Source organism: Cuculus canorus, chromosome 9 (assembly GCF_017976375.1).
Source record: "Cuculus canorus isolate bCucCan1 chromosome 9, bCucCan1.pri, whole genome shotgun sequence".
Lineage (NCBI taxonomy): Eukaryota > Metazoa > Chordata > Aves > Cuculiformes > Cuculidae > Cuculus > Cuculus canorus.
Window position 1 is genome coordinate 4,493,004 of NC_071409.1, and position 21,272 is coordinate 4,514,275.

The 21,272-nt window shown below is 40.3% G+C and overlaps 1 protein-coding gene across 4 annotated transcripts in view; it reads left to right on the plus strand.

Moving 5' to 3' along the window:
• The window catches only part of CLSTN2 (calsyntenin 2), a 558,864-nt gene that overhangs the window by 315,321 nt on the left and 222,271 nt on the right, over positions 1–21,272 (plus strand). The gene's annotated exons all lie outside the window — the stretch shown is intronic.

Sequence of the window (21,272 nt, forward strand, 5' to 3'; positions counted from 1 at the left end):
TTCGTTAAAATAAAGGAGCAGAGATTTGAGGGGGGGGTCTTTCCCTCAAGATTGATGAACTAAAGGAGTTTTCATTAAAGGTAGTTCTCGTAGATAGTATAAGAAGTGTCTCTTTCAGCAGCTGCGGTGGTTGTGGGAGTTTGCAGTTACGTCTGGTTGTACCTCTGGCTCCTTGGAGTGAAAGCACTGCTGGCATTAAGCTGGTTATGAAATCATAACTGATACAGTTTAGTATTACCTCAAACCGTTGCATGGGGTGTATGTTAAAATAACTCATTACAATAATCTCTTTTGCTCTCTGTCCTGGAGCTGATAGATCTGCTTTGGAGATATTAAGTAAATATTTAGATTCTTTCTTCTTGAAGAAAGAAGGAAGCCACGCTAATGGGTACAGAGCAGCTCTGGGTAGGGTGCTGAAGAAAGAATGAAAGAACATCAAGATTTCCCTGCTTCCATTTGTGCAGTAGCCACAGTCCAGGCTGGTGTAGGAGACGGTTACCTGGGTGCTAAAGACCCTGTGGCTTGAAGTCTCTACAGTGCAAATTCAAGAAGCCGGGAGATGCAGGCGTAGCAAACTTATTCTCAGACTGCATAGAAATGAGGCTTCAGGATGGGGGGAAAGGGCACAACGTACGCTCTCAAGACATAATTCTAAAATATGTTTTCAGTAGTAAAGCTTAAGAAAGTTCCTGTCATGGGCAGAGAGTGCCTGCTTCTTCATGTCATTACTGCGCTGTCCTCACTGGACTGCCAGGTTATTGTCACTGAGTTTGCATTTTATTTTCTGCCCAGCCTTGCTTAAGCTTATGCTTTTCAAAAGTGTTTTTAACAGTCACAGGCATACAATACGTGTGATTCCAAAATACTATAGGTAGGAAACTTTATCTCCCAGTCTTCCTTTTCCTTCTTTTTTTTTTTTTTTTTGATACTGAGGTAATTTAAATGGTTGTATTACAGTGTGACCTCATAGCATGACACAATGGTGGCCCTTTGTAGGGCTGAGCAAGCAGTGAGTGCCCTATGTACTTGATTCTGTCACGTGGGAATGTGATTCTGTCATGTGTGAATGTGGGGTGGATTTCATCAAAGTTAACACCACCCTGCTTGAGGAAAAATAATAATAAAGTGTGATTGTGATTGAGTCATTGACTGGATGGATAATTGTAATTGAAGTGATTTCTAAAGGTGAATGCAATAAGAATGGTAGCTCATTAGTGGGGAGAAAAAGACTCCTTTTTAAAATTAAATATTTTCTGTAAACTTATTCAGATAATCCCATTAGCATCCCAGTACGTGCAAGTAGATTTTAACAGGGTTTTGGTCATCTTTTATACTGGTATCTCACTGAAATCCAGTATGACAAGAGCAGAGCAGCTACTCTGATGCATTGGAGGGAGCTGAAATAACCTGTGCATAGACCGTGTAGCAAGTATTAATTTATAGTAATTGATCTTCTAGAGTTTTTATTTGCTGTTTGTGCAGCTGAAGTGCAACAGAGCTGGGGAAGGGTCTGGAGGACAGGGATTCTGGGAACAGCTGAGGGACCTGGGGTTGTTTAGCCTGGAGAAGAGGTATAAAGCGATAGGATGAGGGGAAATGGTCTCGAGTTATGCCAACGGAGGTTTAGTTTGGATATTAGGAAATATTTCTTCACTGAAAGGGTTCTCAAGCAGTGGCACAGGCTGCCCAGGGAGGTGGTTGAGTCTCCATCCCTGGATGTGTTTACAAGACATACAGATATGGTGCTTAGGGACACAGCTTAGTGGTGGAGTTGGCCGTGTTAGGTTGTTGGTTGGACTTGACGATCTTTAGGGTCTTTGCTGTATCGATGCAGCCTTTTGAATAAAAACAAGACAAAAAAAATACACTAGCAAAAAAGGATGACTGGTATGTAGGGTTACAAATGACACTTCTGTATCTCCTCTTGACGCAAGCAGAGCTGCCTCTGACAGGCTTATCTTCTCAGTCGGCAGTTTGGCACTTTACATGGCAGATAATCTATGCAGATACTGATCCAGCAAATTAATCTGTTATAATATGTTAAAAATCTACAGATGTATGCCCATAAGTCAATTAACTCATATTAAAGACTTAAGACTGGAACATTCAGTGCTGAGTGTGTTCTACACTCTTTGGCCAGCGCGGTTTAAGCTTGCATCCATTTCATTAACTAATGCATGCTGTATAAGACATAGATAAAATTTAATATTCTCCTTATTGCCCCAAAATATTACAGTTTTGTCAGTTCAATTAGGAATGTGTAGCAGAGATGGGAATTGTCCTGTTGTCTCACTATTACTCAACACTATTAGCTCAACAAGCTAATTTTTGAAGTATTAATTTTAAGCTTAAAAGCAATATTAAATGTCAGTGCTGTTAATAATTTAAAATTGAGTGGGACTGTTACATTAATTTCAGTAGGGAATAAATGCTGTGGTCATCTTTTCCTCCAGCTGAATTGTTTCCCCTCTTAAAAAAGGGATGTCAGATCTTTTTGTCAGTTCAACATTTCATTCTACTTCAATTACATTTTCTAAAGAAAGATCGAGCTTAGAGGCTGATGAAACTGAACACTGGCAGGCCATTATTCTTGCCTCTCAACTTTGATTAAAAAGTTCCTGCAAAGGCAATTTATTGCTTTTATTTCTGTCATTCACATAGTTCAAAAATATTATTGTAATAAGGTTAAGAGAGATAATAGTGTTTCGTTTGTGCGTATCATGATCTCCAACTTAGTTTTTAAAGCAGAGACCCTTTCTGTGAATGCATTCGCGTGACTGTCACCTTGCGTATGGAAAGGAGTTTACTTTCGTTCCTTAGATCTGGGAGGAAATTAAGGAGTCATGCTCTCAGCCAGAAATGGTTACACATAGGTTTTCAATAGATGGTGCTGTCTAGAAATATTTTCTTCTTCCATGGGGAATGTGGACTTGTCCAGAAGCAAACGGAGGACTTGGAGTGTCCGTCTAGTTCCTGTATGTTCCCTTGCTGCAGAGGTGATGAAAAGAACACTGTCTTTAGTAGTAAGTGGCCTGAGAAACCTGAAGGCAAGTCTTTGTCTGTGGCAAAAAAATAAGTGGGCAGGTTCTTCATCTAGTGACAAAACAATTACAAAATCATCCGTGTCCTTTCTAGTTTTGTCTGTAATGCATATATATTATCTGTCTTGTCTATACTGTGTGTATGTATGAAGGGATTTTATCGTTCTCATTTTCATCTTCAAGTTCTTTTATGCCATGCTAATTGCTATTCTGTCTTTCATTCCTGTAAGATGTCTTTGCATTATCTGTCAGTTCTTGAGCTTGCACTTGCTATGCATTATTAAGGTAAATGATATTGTAACTGACAACTTAATAGATATTATCCTCACTGGTGATGCTCCCTCTATTCATGATGGTAGAAAAGAATACAAGTGGACAAGACTATTCTCTATACTTTTTATTCTTTTCACATCTCAAAAAACCATTCCATTCCTGTGTAGGCTCTCCCCAGGCTGCAGTCCTTCAGGATAAAGCTGAACTTGCCCAGAGAGGTGACTGAGTCCCCATCCCTGGAGGTATTTAAGACACTCAGGGATATGGGTATAAACTGGAGAGGGGCAGATTTAGACTGGACATAAGGAGGAATTTCTTCACGATGAGAGTGGTGAGGCCCTGGCCCAGGTTGCCCAGGGAAGCTGTGGCTGCCCCATCCCTGGAGAGGTGTTCAAGGCCAGGTTGGATGGGCCTTGGGCAACCTGAGCCAGTGGGAGGTGTCCCTGCCCATGGCAGGGGGTTTGGAACTGGGTGGGCTTTAAGGTCCTTTCCAGCCCAAACTGTTCTATGATTTAGTGGTGGGAAGGTATGGTTGGACTCAATGATCTCAAAGGTCTTTTCCAACCAAGTAATTCTATGATTCTATGTAGCTTCTCTCCCCAGGTGGCGGTTCCTTCAGGGAAGTATCCACCTGCTGAGGTCCACGGGGTCCTCTGTGGGCTGCAGCACACATATCTGCTCTGGCGTGGTCCACTTTGTGGGTGGGCTGCTGGGAAATACCAGCTCCAGCATGGTCTCCCCAGGGGCTGTCAGCACCTTTGTTCTGTGCTCAGTAAAGTGAGGTTTTTGCGGCCCCGCAGTGCTTGCAACGAAGAAGGGCAACGAAGCTGGTGAGGGGCTGGAGAACAAGTCGTACGAGGAGCGGCTGAGAGAGCTGGGGTTGTTTAGCCTGGAAAAGAGGAGGCTGAGGGGAGACCTTATTACTCTCTACAGCTACCCCAAAGGAGGTTGTGGAGAGGAGGGAGCTGGGCTCTTCTCCCAAGTGACAGGGGACAGGACAAGGGGGAATGGCCTGAAGCTCCACCAGGGGAGGTTCAGGTTGGATATCAGAAAAAAATTCTTCACAGTAAGAGTCATTGGGCACTGGCAGAGGCTGCCCAGGGAGGTGGTGGAGTCACCTTCCCTGGAGGTGTTTAAGGAACGGGTGGATGAAGTGCTGAGGGACATGGTTTAGGGAGTGTTAGGAATGGTTGGACTCAATGATCCAGTGGGTCCTTTCCAACCTGGGGATTCTGTGATTCCTAGGAAAGCTTTTCCCACAATTCAGTTTATGAAGGCAATGGTGTAGTAAATGAATTGCTCTATGTGATGATGTAGTGATGGATTAATTTTAATTTTTTTTCTTATTATGTAATCAAGTGTTTTGGGAGATGTTTCTTTTAGAGATTAAATATCAACTTGAGACTTGAAAGTGGGGCCTATGGGGAAAGCACAAAGGTCATGAGGAATGGTGCTGGTTCTTGGAATTTTGCACCCTGGGTTGCCCTCAGCTGAGGGCTCTGAGGAACGGAGCTGCTTTCCTCACAGGTTGCTTCTTCTTGTCCAGATCTTGCTGATTTGCAAACACAGAAGTAGCTGAAATCTGAGGCCGTATGATGAATTGTGCTCCTGTTTCAGGGCTAGAGTTGGGCTGCCAAATTGTATTCTGCTGTTAAATCCACATTAGGTAGAAGCATTTGGTCTGGTCAGTTGTGTGCTTGGTTCTGCCAAGCTTAGAGCGTGTCTCCTTGTTCTGCAGGTTTTGAGTCCAAAACTAGTACTGTCGGCTGCCAGAGTTGGGACCGTGAATGCTGGGAGGGGGTTTAGAGACTTCTGTTTTTCGCTTGTAGTTTCTGCTTCCCGGCCAAGGCATAATTGACCCTGTGTTTCCTCGTGATTTCATTGCGAAGCCAAACAGATGGTGAAGCTTTGACTTTGCTCTGGAATGTATTTGAAGCATTCATGAATCCAGTTACAGCTCAAGTGATTTCTTTTGAATGTTGTGAATTGTGTGATGTAGTCTGAAGATTGCAATATACTCTTAATTATCATAATTTAGAAGCCTATTTATTAATAAAATAGGGACTGTATTATTCACTTAAGCATTTGCCATGAAACTGGTGTTCCACTTTGATCCAGTATGACTATGCTTATATACACCTGTATTCTGAGTAATGTCTAGAAGGAAATCAGAAGGGAAAGACCTTAAAAAAACTCCTGTCTGTATATGGCCCGTGCAGTAACTGCTGTTCCAGATGGAAATTAAAAAGAGACTTTTTAAAAGCACAAAAATGTGCTCATAACTATTGCCTGTTTGTTTTCTTTTTTTGGTGTAGCCCTGAATATGCTTTGGTGTCATCTGTCTGAATGTGCACCGCTCCTTGTGGAGGGGAGATTGGTATTGATGTATTGTGGCCATTATATAAAATCATGCCAAAACTGATTAAAAAAAGAAAAAAAAAGAAAATATTGATGTATGAAGTAAGAAAGAAGAAGGTAAGTATACTGCAATCAATGTCAGAAACAAAGAGTGATAAATGAGTGCAAATACTGACAGATGTACAGGAAAAAAGTTCAGTGTCTTTATAATCAAGAAGTTACGCAGGCAAAAGAAAAACAAGCTAGAAAGCCTTAATCCTTGAATCTTACTACGTTTGTAACTTGCTGTGTGATTGGTTTGTATAAACACTGATGAATAACAAAGGCTGTCGTGGCTATGCACTGTACAATCGGTCCTGCGAGACTCATTGTGGCAGTAATATCGTTCTGTGTCCCGGTCTTTCTGCTTGCAAAATATTCTGCTGTGAACAACATTGTGACCAATTTTGATGTTCTTTGGATCTGAGCGCTGTCTCAGCCATGTGCCATCAGTCAGAATCTCTCGTGTAAAGAGGATTTTTATTTTAACCTTGTTCGGTTTGGAAAAAAACCCAATTCCTCGTTTTGGTTAGTGCTAACGCTTAGGCTGATACAGGGAGCGGCTTTAAACCACCGCACTTCATAGACGTGCACACTGATTAGAACTTTTATTTTTCATAATGATCTAGTAATGTTGTAATAATGCAAGTAATAGCCCATACCTAATGATTTCGTGTCCAAGGACTAAAAGAATTACTGTAATATATTTAGTGCTAAGTTCTCAGAAAGAATTGTAAATCCATTGCCTTTCTGGATGTGTGCATTGTTTGTCTACCTCCAAAAGGGAGAAAAAAAAATACAATTTGGATCTCTGATTTGTGGTTCTGCCCTCCTCTGGAGAGGCAGCAGCTGAACCAATGTTCCAGTTCAATCTGCAGAATGTGTGTGGAACACGATGGCAATCTGTTTTGGTGGCGTGTGGCAGAGAGTGGGTACCTGGGAGGGAGGCAGGGTGGTGTGAGCTGTTTCTCATTAATGTTTCTGTTTCTGTTGCAAACAGTGCGAGTTGAGCATAGGATAAAACCAGAAGTAGTGTCAGAAGCTGGAAGAACACAAGCTGAATTTTCAAATTAATTTAGACGTACTCTTGGAGTCTTACTGGGATTAATTCACCAAAGATTTTACAATCCTGTCTGCTGGCTGTGTGAAAACGTGACTGAGGCTGCTATATTGGCCTGAAACTAGTGTGACCTCATTGAAGTCTGTGATACTATTGCAGATTGCTCTGATATAGCTGAGATGTGGAATCTGAAACGCTGTTGTTCGCACAGCAGCTTTCTGAATTTGCAGGTTTCTCCAGGTATTTGTTACATCCTCCAAATGAAGTCACCTGCCTGACACCATTGCTAGAGGAGGAAGGGGGTGTGTGGGGAGGGGAAGATTTCACTTTCTTGTTTGTTACTCTCCTTATCCTTGTTTGGGGTGGGATGCAGGTATGAGATAGGACTTGCAGAAACGCTGTAGCCAGGGAAGCTTCTCGCAGCAGCACTGACTTACGGGTTATAAGTGCTTATGAAACTATGACTTGCAGGGGGTTATCTCTCTTCTGGTAAAAACGATTTGGTAATGAACCCCGCCAAAACATTTCTCTATAGAATGTAACTGATGTTACTGTAAAAAAGATTGCCACGAGTGATTTTTACAGACAAATAACTTTCTTCCTGTTGTTAAATTCAATCATTGTAGTTGATTTGATGTGACATTCATTTTCTTCTTTTAAACCCATTTTTTGATAGTGTCCTGCAGTCAGTTGCAGCAAAGACTAAAAGCTGCCGGTGCAGGAGAAATAGCCTGCCTTTTCCCTCAGCCCTCTGTTAGTTCTCAGATTTTCCAGGTGACTGGTGGATCTCTCCACCAGAAAAGCACTGTGCTGCCTGCAGGATTATGTGCTGGCATCACCTCATAGTGTTACAAGAGGATAACTTTCCTCTTGCAGTGCTTTCCGTGCAAGTGTACCGGACATGACCTTAGTGCTGGCGCTTTACCTGCCTAACCTACTCCTTAAGGACTGAGGATCACGATGACTGAAGGAATGGAGCCTGCTAGAAGGGCTTCTGCTTGTAATCTACCCCATTAAGATATCTGAACAGGTTCTACGGCTCTAAACAAACAAACCCAAGCAAAACAACTTTGTTCCATGGAGAAGAAGGAAAAAATAAACCCAGCCACCACCCTCCTAGATTCCACCTCCAGTCCTAGATTGCAAAATCCTGATAGGCTCTAAATAGCAGTAATGGGTTGTGATCAAAGAGAGGAATGTGGAAAGCAGCCGAGATGCTGCCTGTGGGGAGATTTTGTTTAACTTGATACACCAAGCTGAAAGTTTGAAGTAGTTCAAGAACTGCAAGTCATAGAATCATAGAATGGTTTGGTTTGGAAGGGACCTTACAGAGCATCCAGTTCCAACCCCGTGCCATGGCAGGAACACCTCCTACCAGATCACGCTGCTCAAATATAGGAAACCTTTATGCTTATAGTACCTATAGATTTGTGGTCATCTTTGGATCAGTTGCTTGACCTCTCAGGATTTTACTTATTGACTTCTCGGGATTTTACCCCAGTGAGAATGTGATCTGCACAATCATCTTAGCATTTTCTTTTTTTCATCAGTTTTAATTTTAGCAAAAAGCGGTGGAAAGCAGAATAATTATTGCTGGTGTGAGGTAGAAAAGAGCAGATGAGTTATTTTGTGAACATGGCTCTTATTTAAGGCAGTGTTTAGTTAACAAGAGCTCTACCTAGCAACTTCAGTGACTTTTTCTGCATTCCTCCCCGCAGTAACATAAGTACAAGGCCCGTGTGGCTTTACCACTTTGTTATGCAAATGTGCTGTGTAGTATCAGCAGTAAGATTGATGAAAATATGTGCAGCATTTGTTAGGGGCAGCTTGCTTGTCATCATTCCCTCTGTCATCTGCATCTTGTTAAAATGTACGAACACATTTGATACATTAGAATAATCTCATCTGATGTCTATCTGTGAGAGGCAGCAGCTCCCAAAGCCTTCCTCTGCAGAGCTCCTTTACCATCTCACACACTGAGCCTTGCTGTTTGTCCTCCGTCACCTGGAGCGCTGTTTGCCAAGCTCGGATCAAACCCAGAGGGGACTAGAACGGTGAGCTGCTGTTGGTACATCCAAGTTACATCCTTGATGTGAAGTCTCTCAAAGATTTGCTTTGACAAGAAGGTACTTTTGACAGGTTGCCATGCCCTGCTCTTGATTACGTGCCCCTTTGACAGCAGGTTTTTTTCTCCTTGGTGTTAAGGGACTACTGATACGTGAGACCAGTCAAATATAAGTGGCCCCCTTTTACCTCTTCTTGCTGAACCGTAGCAGTCCTTTGATTGTTCTGGGCAAGGGGCTTCGGTTGCTTTAGACGTGAGATGAATTGAGCATGTAGATTCTATTACTGATACCAATTCTGTATGACATAGTCTTTGTTCTAAAGCCAAGTTAGTCTTTTTTTCTTGTTTAACATAATTTCCTAGGGGAGAAATATAGAAAACATTTTTATCTCAATTTGTTTTAGGAAAGATGGACTAACTTAAACCTTGTTCCTTCTTTTTTTCTTGTGCCTTTTTGTTGGTTTTTGGTTTTATTTTGTTTTTATTCAGCTGTGTTGTAACAGTAAAGGTTGATGAGCAATGTTGAAGGTGTGCTGATATAAACACAGCCAACCACCTAATCCCTGCATCAGCCTTGTTAAATGTGTGTTTACATGATGATGGAGTATCATTACTGCATTTATGTAGTTGCAGACACTTTCCTGGGTTCCAAAGCTAGATGCAAACATTCAATTATCTCTGCTGTTTCTTGCTACACTTTGATATATATCAATTTTATTGTTTTTAAGTGTCACTGTCAAGTTACTGTGCGTGAATCTTGAATAAATGACATTTTGAAGCCATAAAAAAGTGGAGTTTTTTTTGTTTGTTTTTTTTTTTAATTTTTCTTTTGTTTTATCTACAAGAGTGTAATTCTATAGAGGTGGTTCTATATAGACTAGTAGTGAAGGCTCTCACAAGGCTGATGAGTTAAGAGATTGTCTTAGTTGTTTCCCTCTTATTGTTACCCTGCATATATGCTCTTTCATTGATATGGTTTAGCTGTGGTTATCACAAAGCTTCATTTTATCCTCTCTTGGTTTGCATTGAGATATATTTTCTGGTATGGCTTCTTATGTGTGCTTGCCTTTGAACCATGCTCACTTGTTCCTTGTATTTTATATTTCACATGTCGTATTTCTTATGTTGTAACCTCGTATTTTGGACCCAGAAGCTGTCTGGGGATGTTAAAACATGAAGATCAGACCACTTTTCTATTACCAACTCAAATTTTTTAAGGGCAGTGTGTCCTTTGTATATATCATTGCACATTCAATCAATGGATGAAAGATTCTGATTATCAGCAATTATTTCTGAGGAAAGGAGCTTCAGAAAAAGAGTATCCAGAGAGCTCTTATATGAAATTAGAGTATAGAAACTGTCTGGAGCTGTTGCTTTGGGAAGCCCAGAAAAAAAAGGTCCTCCTTTATGTTACCCACCTTTTGAAGTAATCATTGGCTATCACCAAGGTGACCTTTTGAAATACCAAAAATAATGATTTCTGTGTTGTGAAATTCATAAGATCTGAAATATTGGGGAAAAAAGTGAAAGTTTATTTCTTGAAAACATGTCCAGGAGCTTTGACCTTTTCTTCAGATTTTATAGGAACGATTTATGTAGTTGTATATTATTATGCCCAAACCTAGTTTTTCAACCAGGTTGTAAGAAATAACAGAAATGTGATTTTAGTCAACCGTTCCTTTGACAGCAGCCACTACAGTTAATGTAACAAGATAAGCTGGTGGCATTTTTTTGTTTCAAGTGGAAAATTGGTTGAAGCCTCCTTTCAAAATTTCCTTGCTTGCTCAAATGCAGATATTATGTGCATAACGAGGGCTAAAACTGACAGGACATGCCTGTCACTGGAGTAATGAATATCAAATGATCAGTTTGAAATGAATGAACTGTAAAATATATAATTATCATTCATTGTTCCATACCTTTTGCAATAAAAAGCATGAAATGAAATTTGCAGTAAAATATGTCCCATCTGCAACATTGTAGGACAAAAGCTTGGTATGTCATGGGTCAAAATCAATCTTCCTTATTAGCAATTCATAGAAGTAGTTGATAATTAAGGACAAAGTGATGAAGCTGGGAAAAATAGTATTTGGTGCTTAGATGTAAGATTGAACCAGTTAACTAAAAAAAAAATCCAAAATGTGTACAAGATGCAATTTCATTTTTATTCCATCTTCCTTTGGACAAACAACATTTTCTTCCCAGGCCTGGAAACTCTCTTTACAGCAGGTAGCAGTGATTAAGGAGTGATCTGTGTAATTATCAAAGAATACTAATAAGTAATGTGTTGAAGCTTTGCTGCTGTAAAGATTAGGCAGACAGAAATGAATGCCGCATGAATTTATAGACATAAACAAAATATCTTCTGCACGCATTCATGTCAAGCTGTTCTGAGAAATTAATTATTCTAGTATAGAATATCTTGTTGGAGGAAGAAAGGTATTGATTGGATCCAGTTTTCCAGACTTTCTCAAAATTAGATGTCTTCTTTGAGACACGTATTTTGGTTTTGATGGCAAAATATAGCTAAATTGTCAAAATACAAGCGATGTGCATATAAAGGAACTGTGGTGCCATGTGGGCTGGGTGTCCCGTCTGCGTAACTGTTGATTATTTTATCTGCTTAGTAGTCCTCGTGGCCTGTAACACGATATAATGTTTTATATCAGATTCAAACTGGGAGTTTTCCATTATAGTTTTATTTTCCTTTATTTGTCAGTCCTGTCAGCAGACCTGGCGGCTGGCCCGTAACTCGTGGGCCACGTGCGACTTCCATGGAGTTCATGAGACTCCTGTTCCTAGAGCGCATGTAGCATCTGACAAGCAGCAGGGCTGCGCTAGAAAAGGAGGAGGTGGCTGGTCTTAATGCTTGACATTGGGAAGAAGAGCAAAGTAGGAATCGCTGTAGCAGATGTCACTTGGTTGCCATGTGAGTGAGTGAACAACATTCTGTCCCACGGCAGAGAAGAGGAACTCTACTGGTATTGGCATCTCCCATCTGTGATCCAGTTGCAGATGTCCTGTGTTTTTTTGACGATGAGGAGGTTTCACAGTGTGGTTTTATACAGTCAGGAAGATTGTTCACTCCTGCCATGATTTTTCCTTTGCTGTGAGACCCCATGTACAGTGTGCACAAGTCTAAAGGCATTTTGACGTTGAGTAAGGCAGAAACGCGGACAGAAAGTAATCATTTTTGAAGGAGGAAAAACCCAATTAGAAACCTTTGCGTAACATTTATATTTGTATCAGAAAGGTCATGCAGAGCCCAGAATGCTTCATTCACGTTTAATAACAGACGGAGTAAAAAAAGGTATCTCGTACATTCAAGTGATCTCTAGGCTTCTTCTTGCTCGTGGCTGGATTATCTCCTTCCTCACTCATTTACGTGATCAGGCGAAAGTGCGAGGGACAGTTGTGCCAAGGAGGTTGCCTGGAGTACTGCTGGAAAGCTGTCTTAAAATATTGTAGAAGTTGATAGATTGCTGTCATTCCTAAAGAGGCTGAGATCTAAAAAGCCTCTTGGCATTATGGTTGGAGCCATATGGGGGCAGGAATGTGTTATTTGTTGGCGCGGTGTCATGGGCCGGCTCTGACTGGAACAGGGATCAGTGCTTGGTAACTGTCACTCCTCATACAGGGAGTTTCTGCCACACTTTCTGAGCACCAACTACACTCAGAATTTATTATTTAAATACATAAATGTGGATGTGAGGAGGGCATATTTGCTAATGTGTGTATTGAATTTTAAAACCATGCTGTTGGCAGCCTAATTTCTATGTAAACAGGCTGATGTGCTTCCAATCATCTAGAAATCAGGAGACACTGAGGATGGCGAGGGGAAAGGAAAGAAAAGAAAAAATAAAAGAAAAGAGAAGAGAAAAGCGAAAAGAAAAGAAAAAAGAAAAGAAAAGAAAAGAAAAGAAAAGAAAAGAAAAGAAAAGAAAAGAAAAGAAAAGAAAAGAAAAGAAAAGAAAAGAAAAGAAAAGAAAAGAAAAGAAAAGAAAAATAAGAGGCCGTTTCCGTTATCAAGTTGAAACGCAGAAGAGATGAGTGAGACAGTTTTGAGGAAAGAGTACACTATTCCGGTAGTGTGAGTGATATCTTTACGTCTAAATCTGTAGAAAACGTACTGAGAGAAGGAAGCATTGTTAATGAGGAGGAGCATAAAAGGCAATTTAAGCATTACGTTATAAAATCAGAGCTGCTTACAATCAGAAACACTCTTAAAGCTTAAAAAAAATATTTATTTCAGGCAGTTCTTAGGTCTGAACTAAGCTGTTAAAAGGAAATAAACTAGATAAAATTAAAGTGTAGACAGAATATGGCTGAAAAATGCAGCATTGTTATGAAAAACAGGATGTCTTTATGCTTGATGTACTGGTTGTATAGCCCATTTAATTGTGAGCATTCTTCTGTCTTGGATAGCTGAAACACATAGGTCTTGACTTTTAGAATTTCTGGAACGCCCACATATCTATTGATTTTTTGGGGGGAGATAGATTATTATTTGATTTGGAGTGTGTAGAAGCTTCAGTCAAGGACCACAAGCTAATAAGGACACTGTATAAAAGTTAAAAGAAGATGGACCTTGTCCCCAAAAACCTGTTGTTCTTTAGGAGAAAATAGACAATCTATAACAAGTGACCATCACGGACACCACCCCACTGTAGTGACACCAAACCAGAAGACACTCCCTCGTTATCTTTATCCTCCTGTGTGTTGTTGACTACATTCCTGCTTTCTGCTGTGATTGAGACAAACGACACCACAATTACTGTCTGTGTTGTGCATCCATGGGAGTAAAAGTTATGTTATCATCGTTTTATTAATACGTGGGATCATGTAATAAATGCCAATATTTGAAGGCATAATCTGGAGAGAGGTTTGGGGTGAGAATGGGCAATCAGTTGATGCTTTTATTTTGAGGTATATATCAATTTAAGAGATATCTGAACAGAAAATATGAAAGTATTTGCAAATGAACTTTATTCTGTATTTTCTGTAATGTATTCCTGCCTACACTATTGAGAGGTATTTTTGCAGTTAATTGTTTAATCTGGATATTAGTACATGAACAGGATGCGTTAACGTGAAGCTGTGGCTTGTATATAACGGATGGAAACTGTTTTATATGTGTACATCTCTCAGCGTACAGTGATGTGTAGTCCATTTGTGGGTTAACTCTAATCCTATAATCCAGAGGATACCTGCTGTAAAGTTTTCTTAAACCCCCTGCCTCTGTGTTTCTGTGCATGGTTACCTCTTTCCCTTAACCTTTCAGCTTTACAAGCCTTTGCTCACATAAACGTGTCTAGAATTTACCTGTATCTCTGTTTCCTGCACTCTTCTTATTTTTTCCCTCTTCTCTTGAAGTATTTGAGTTTCTTGTTTCTCATCAGGGAAGAAAGCATCTCTTTTTCTTAATGACCATTTCAAAACCAACCTGGCAAAAATGGAAAGAGTGGTGCCCATAATAAAGAAAAAGAGCACTCTCCTCTTTCAAGTGAAATTTTCTATTTGAAGTACTATGTGTCCTTTATGTTCTCTCTACTGCAATATCCTTCAGCCCCTGCTGTGTGGAAACCTGTAATTTTCAATAAATAATGGACATGTGAGCATCAATATTTTAGACTATTTTTTAAAAATAAACTACTCACTCCTTTAACTTCCGTGGCATCAGGATTTAGATGGTTTTTCCAAGATTTCCAAATGTGTACGCTTATGTGTAGGAGCCTGGAATTTCAGTGAGATTAAATTTGTGATAACGCTCAAGAGTCTGTGCTGTCAGAATAGTGTGGCACAGAATTGTATAAAGGCTACAATGTCTTAAGAATATTTTTACATTTAGAGTCATAGAATGGTTTGGGTTGGAAGGGACCTTAAAGATCATCCAGTTCCACCCCCTGCCATGGGCAGGGACACCTCCCACTGGCTCAGGCTGCCCAAGGCCCATCCAACCTGGCCTGGAACACCTCCAGGGATGGGGCAGCCACAGCTTCCCTGGGCAACCTGGGCCAGGGCCTCACCACCCTCATCCTGAAGAAATTCCTCCTCATGTCTAGAAATGCCTCCTTTTAGCTTCATAATCTAATAGTGGTTTTAACTTTGGTTTCTTCAAAATACCATTTTCAACTCCAGAGTGTTGCAGTTTTTGAGATGTAACTGCATAAAACCGAAGTTCCTTTAATTTCCATTTTTAAAACTTCAACTCGTTGCTATTTTACAAAGAAAAGCTATTGCTGACCCGAATTATAAGGTGCTGAAAAACTAGTGCATTTGAAAATCTACTCAGCAAATGTGAAAATGTCTAGTGTTCTGTAATAGTTACAGTGTTCACGTTAGAGATGTCATAATTGAGACCACTTATAGGAAGAAATACCAGCAATTGGAATTCCCCGGGTTTAATATTTCAGGCAATTGGAGAGGCGTTATACGTGCAAATTTCTTCTTTAGTTAAACAGGGCACCCTGCAGATCTGTAACTCCTCAATGAGGTCTGTCTTTGGTGCTATTAGGGGATTACTCTTGCTTTTCTGCATCGTTATTGATTTTGTTGTTGTTGTTTGTTGCCTATGGCAACGCGCTGTCTGGTTCAAAATGTCTACTAGTGATCTGTATGTTCCTCAGCATCACTTTAAATATCTGGGTTGTTTAGAATATATTGATAACGAGTCCATGAAACAACTATGCTGGAACCCCTGTTTGGATAGCATCGTCTGACTGAATTCTTCAGAGGACACTTCTTCATTGTTGACAGGCTGAGAGAGTTGGGGATGTTCAGCCTGGAGAAGAGAAGGCTGCGGGGAGACCTTACAGCGACCTTCCAGTGCCTGAAGGGGCTACAAGAAAGCTGGAGAAGGGCTGTTCACAAAGCCTTGGAGTGATAGGACAAGGGGTGATGGGTATAAACTGGAGAGGGACAGATTTAATCTAGAAATAAGGAAGAGATTCTTCATGGTGAGGGTGGTGAGGCCCTGGCCCAGGTTGCCCAGGGAAGCTGTGGCTGCCCCATCCCTGGAGGTGTTCCAGGCCAGGTTGGATGGGCCTTGGGCAGCCTGAGCCAGTGGGAGGTGTCCCTGCCCATGGCAGGAGGGTTGGAACTGGATGATCTTTAAGGTCCCTTTCAACCCAAATTACTCTACGATTCTGTGATTCTATGACAAATTCTAGTTTTCAGCTGCCTTTTCTCTGGAATCGCCGATACAGGGAGCTAGACCTGACCCTCTGGCACTTGCTGACCCCATGAGTTTTACTGTGGCCTTTACCCAGCAGAGTCCCACCCCAGAGGAGCAGTGGACCGCCAAACCAATGCCGTCCAGATCTGGGAGGAGTTTTTTTTCAACCATGATGATCGTGCAGTGGAGATGTCTGTATGTCATCTGCATCATTAGGATTTTTATGTTGTGCAGTATCCTCCTAATAGGGCCTTAGAAGCACTCTGTTTCTTTGCTGTACAAGATAAGGACCCGTCTCTCGCAGTGCAGACTGCATAAGGCATGAGGTTCAGTTTCTTTATAGTCTGCAGAAGTTAATGGGATTTCATGCATATGTTTAAAAGGCTTCCTAAGCATCCTTTATTTGGCTGGTTTTAGAGTAAAGGCTTTGACACCTGAAAAGACAGGATTCCAACAGCCTGAGCTGAAGCTCATTGAAGTTAGCAGATGAAAGGACTTGGAGCTGAGCTCAGTCGTAAGAAAACCTAAATTTTATGCTGATTTTACTGGAATCAACAACCTCTTTAAGCCAGAGATGGAGATGAGAGAACATATTATCAGTACATTTAAATGGAAAATAGATCCATTATGTTGTTTTGGGAAAAAAAAAAAGAAGCCACACATTTACATTTCTGAAGCAATTCTTAACCCTTATAATTTGATACCTCAGATTTGAACTTCCTAAAGTTTAGAACTCAGCAGTTAAATCAGCTAGACAATACTGACTCTGCCCTACTGTCTGTAGTTATGACTTCTAGTAGTCACTTTTTTCTTTCATAGTTCTTTTATAAGGTGTTTTTTTTGGATCAGTGACATTTTCTAAGTATTCTAAATCGGAAACCATCTGAATTTTGGAAATACCATTGTACTGTATTCCTTTCCACACACTACCCCCTCCACACTCGAAGAACTGTCTATCTTGAGTCACTGAAAAGGTATTGTCCTTCCGCTTAAGATGATGTGCTCACACTTTTTATTGATGTTGTGGTCCAGTTATCATAATCCTTCTGCTTGGACAAATTGCAGCTCTGTTCACAGGCACTGAGAATTGGGATATGTCATTTATCGAGGGTATGATTGCCTTCAGAAAGCCCTGTGCACGTCTCGCGGTCTGATAAAGCAGGCAGTCGTCATTTAATATTGTAGATGTTGGAGTTTTGTGTTCCTATAGCCATACTCCTGGTAAAGGGTTACTTGGTAGGTTGCCAAAGAGCCTGAAGGGGGAGGTGGTTTTCCTCCTGCCTTGTCTGTGATGTAGTTCTCCGCTTCTGCTGCAGAGCTTCCCGTGGCCCGTTCGGTGCTCAGGTGCAGTCAGCGTGCGTTGGGGGAGGCTGCCATGAGGCGTTGGTTGGTTTTTCTTACCGTGTGTCAGGTGGTATCAGGGTGGGTTTTTGAACGTGCCGGCTACAAGGGGTAAACCCCAGGGCACTGCACAGAGGAAGCAGAAAAGGCTCCAGAGTACAGTGTAGGAGATGGGCACTTTTTTGGGGTTCTAAACGTCTTCTGGCCTTTCTTTCTATTCATTTTGCTAAGTTCTGGGGCTTGTCCTTGAGCTGACTTTCAAGATGACATTCCGGGGCAGCATGGGATTTCCTGCTGACTCTACAGAGTGAGTTTGGTTTGCTTTCACCATTTTCTTCTTCACTGTATTACGTGCCAAATGTGTTTGCAGATGGAACACAGAATGGCACTTGTCTAGCAAGAGAGTTTCACTATGTCCGAAGTCTTCGAATCACAAGTCTTGGTGGGACAGACCATGAAAAAGTGGTATCAATGGTGTGTACCAGTTGCAATGAATTGACCTTTAACTATAATAAAGGAAAAACATCAGTTGCCTTGTTGGCTTTTTGAGGTTTAGACTGCAGTGTGGTCCGCTCCTCTCACAGTTCCTGAAACTCACCCATACAAACCTCCCCATGAATTTCTTCCATCTTCTTTTGCAAATGTAAATCAATAAATGTAGTTTGCCTATCACATTCTTTTTATAGAATGTTAATTGTGCGTGCTGCTGAGAAATGTTAAAATGTTTTTAACCTTTAGTGCCTCTTCAATGTTAAACATAAAACAAAAAGTTCCAAACTTATTTTAAAGTGTTTAAAATTTCCAAAAATGTACATGTTTATCCTCATGAGATTCTAATAAACACCTCATATAATGGGAATTACCTAATCTTTTAAATAATGTGAATTTTAGAGGTGATTTTTTTTCTTTTTAGTTATACAGTTTCATATACACTAAAGGGAAACCTTTTTTTTCTGGTGTTCAAATAAATGCAGTGTGACGTTACTGTGTATTTGGGAAGTCGACCTGAAGTCTGAATTGGGTTTGGTTTAACTGAGAAAAGAATGCAAGTGTGACATGGTTTGAGAGGCATTTTAAACTAAAAGTGGATCAAACGGAAAAGCATAACCGTATATATTTATGTAATAATCTTCTGGTTCTTACAAATTATATTAAAAAGGAGCGATTTTTTTTTTCCAGATATGGCTTTGGGTATTGATCAAAAAGATAAAGCCCTTAAAACATCCACTTGGCTTGTGGGATTTCTGTAATTTTCTGCCAATATTCTACATCTGTTGTCTAAACCACAAACTATTTCCTTAAACATGAACACAGCCTGGATCTCAGTGCTTGTTAGCCTGTCTCACATATATTAAATTAATTTTTCTACAGTAATAAAAGTAATTATTTGAAGGTCAGGGCTAGAAAAATTGAGGGTAAGAAGAAATATTGCTTAATTTACTTGAAGTGATAATTTGAGGTGCAGATCTTGCTTTAAGGGAGAGGAGATGGTGTGTGACTGAGTTGCAGGTTATGTTTTTATTTCAGTACGTTAATATAAATGTAGAGAGTGTAGATAAGGGAGGAGAAAGTTCATGCTCATAAAGCGGGCACAACTAGAAATATATCTAATTTGTATTTAAATTATGTACTTAAATAAATATCTTGAAATTTGATTTGGTACCTGGAACAGGACAGGACGAAACACTTCTGAATTAATTCTAAAAATGAGTTTTGCCTTAAAGATGCTGGTTTTAAAGATGCTACATCTGGATAGGAAAATGTTCAAGGTATATGAGAGGTGTGTTGATCTTTGGATAAATACCAGTTTGAACCAGTCTAACGTTTTGTAGGTGCTCCTTTGTCTTGGAGGAAGAAGTATAAAGTATTCACTAATCCTTCTATATCTGAAAGTCCTTTTTTTTTTTTAGAATCTAGCAGCTTGTGAAAGCCTGGATAGTGGTGTATGGATTTAGTAAGCATTTTGATGTTAACATTTTAGCAACCTTTAGCAGAGAAAATATAAACACCCCCTGCCCCAACCAGAGCACATTTCCTTTGGAGATGGACGTCGTAAGAGCTTGCAAATAATTTGACCTTTTATTGTACTTTGCTTTTGGTTTATTGTTCCTTTCTTCCTCCTCAAAATCCAGTCTCCAAGGTGTAGGGCTGAACTGTAGGACTTGTTTCTGATGTGCTTTGTTCTCTTCCCACCCAGACGTAGTTGAAGGAATTATGTTGCTGTCACTCATTTGACGGTTGTTATTGCTCATGGGACAGTAATGGGAAAAAAGATAAGGCTTGTAGAATTGCAGTTATTGAATGCGGAGACTGTTTCTTAAGCGAAAGTGTCACCAGTTCTGCTCTGTGGAATCTATTGTAGGAGAGACAGGTTTTGGTGTGGGGGAGATTTGGTTCTTTGGTGTGGTTTTGGTTTTGTGAGAGATCAGACAGTTAACAGAACTAGGAGGAAGGAAAAGCTGACTTTGGTACTTTAACTTTTAGTTTCATAAAGAGTTCCCTTTTCATGCAAATTCCTATTTACTGGTTCATTATTGTTAAATTGTAGCTGCCTTCAATCAACAGATCATCTCTTATTCTGTACAGCATGTGTCAATCAAAGCTTTGGGTCCTCTTAGGGTACAAGTGGAGCGTGTTTGTGTATCTGGATGTTGAGGCAATTCACATATTCAAATCACAGATACTGCAACTGCCCCGCAAACTAAATGCCAAAAGCCATACAGAGCTCTGAAATTGCATCCATCACATCTCATATTTCAACACTGACAAGACTTTTGGCCTTCATCCCATTACATAAACTCGCCAATCTCTCCTCTGGCTGTGCAGTCATTACGAGATGAAGAGATCTGAGTTCCTTATTTTCCATTTCACCTTTCCCTGATGCATCCCGAGTTTAATCTTCCCATCACTTAGTTATTGCAAAAGTGGGCACCGGGAAGATAAGGAAGCTTTCCTCTGAAAGAATATATGTTGCAACATATAAATGAACTAAAATTCTCATATGAGCAGTTAGAATATGAAATAATTCAGCTTTAAAAGGACCTCCGATCATTCTTCCTGGCTCCACAATTTCCTAATGATTAAATAAAGAAAGGTTTTTGGTTTTAGTGTCAACCCTCCATCTTTAGGAGGATTTCTGTTACCTCACCAGATGTACATCTGGTACACACATCTAAATAATAGGCACAAAAAGCACGTGGCATCTGGACTTGGTGAAAGTGTGGTAGATATTCTTTAGTGCAGAGTTTCTTCATGCCGGGGGTAATGATTCCTTCAAATTGCAATTTGTTTAGGCTAGCACCGTTGTATTCCTTACATAGGAGTTGCAAAAACATAACATTGTTTGTGGCTGCGGGAACAAAATGCTATTTATAAGCAAAGCTGAGCCACTTACAAAGTAGAAAAGGAAGGGGGAAAATGGATCTTCGTACTGTCCAATAAATAGGAGATATTTGGACACTTTGAAAGGGTTGTGGGGTAAGACAATCTGATGATATGTGGTGTATCCCCTGCTTTAAATTATGAACCTCAGGAGCAGTTATCCGAATGTACAGTAGGTATATTTGAAGGACAGATTTTCCAGAAAAACATCAGAACCCATTTAAGCCTAACTCAAGCTGGGTAAATGGAAAAGGGGTGGTGGCTTTTATCAAAGGGATTAAAATGTGAAAGTTGTTTTTTCTGTCTCCAATATACAGACCACAGAAGAGGTTTTAGATAATTTTCCAAAACTATAAAATGAGAAGTAGACCGCGAGGTTGATATTCTCACATGCCCTTCTGCTGGGCTTTGCGTCTTGACAAGAGTTGTATTTCTCTGGACACCCCTTCTCTTGCTTCAAAGTTAACAACTTAAAGCAGTTCCTTCAAAAGTGTGTGATCCTAATTATGTCTGACAGTTGGGAATGCGTTAAAACTATTT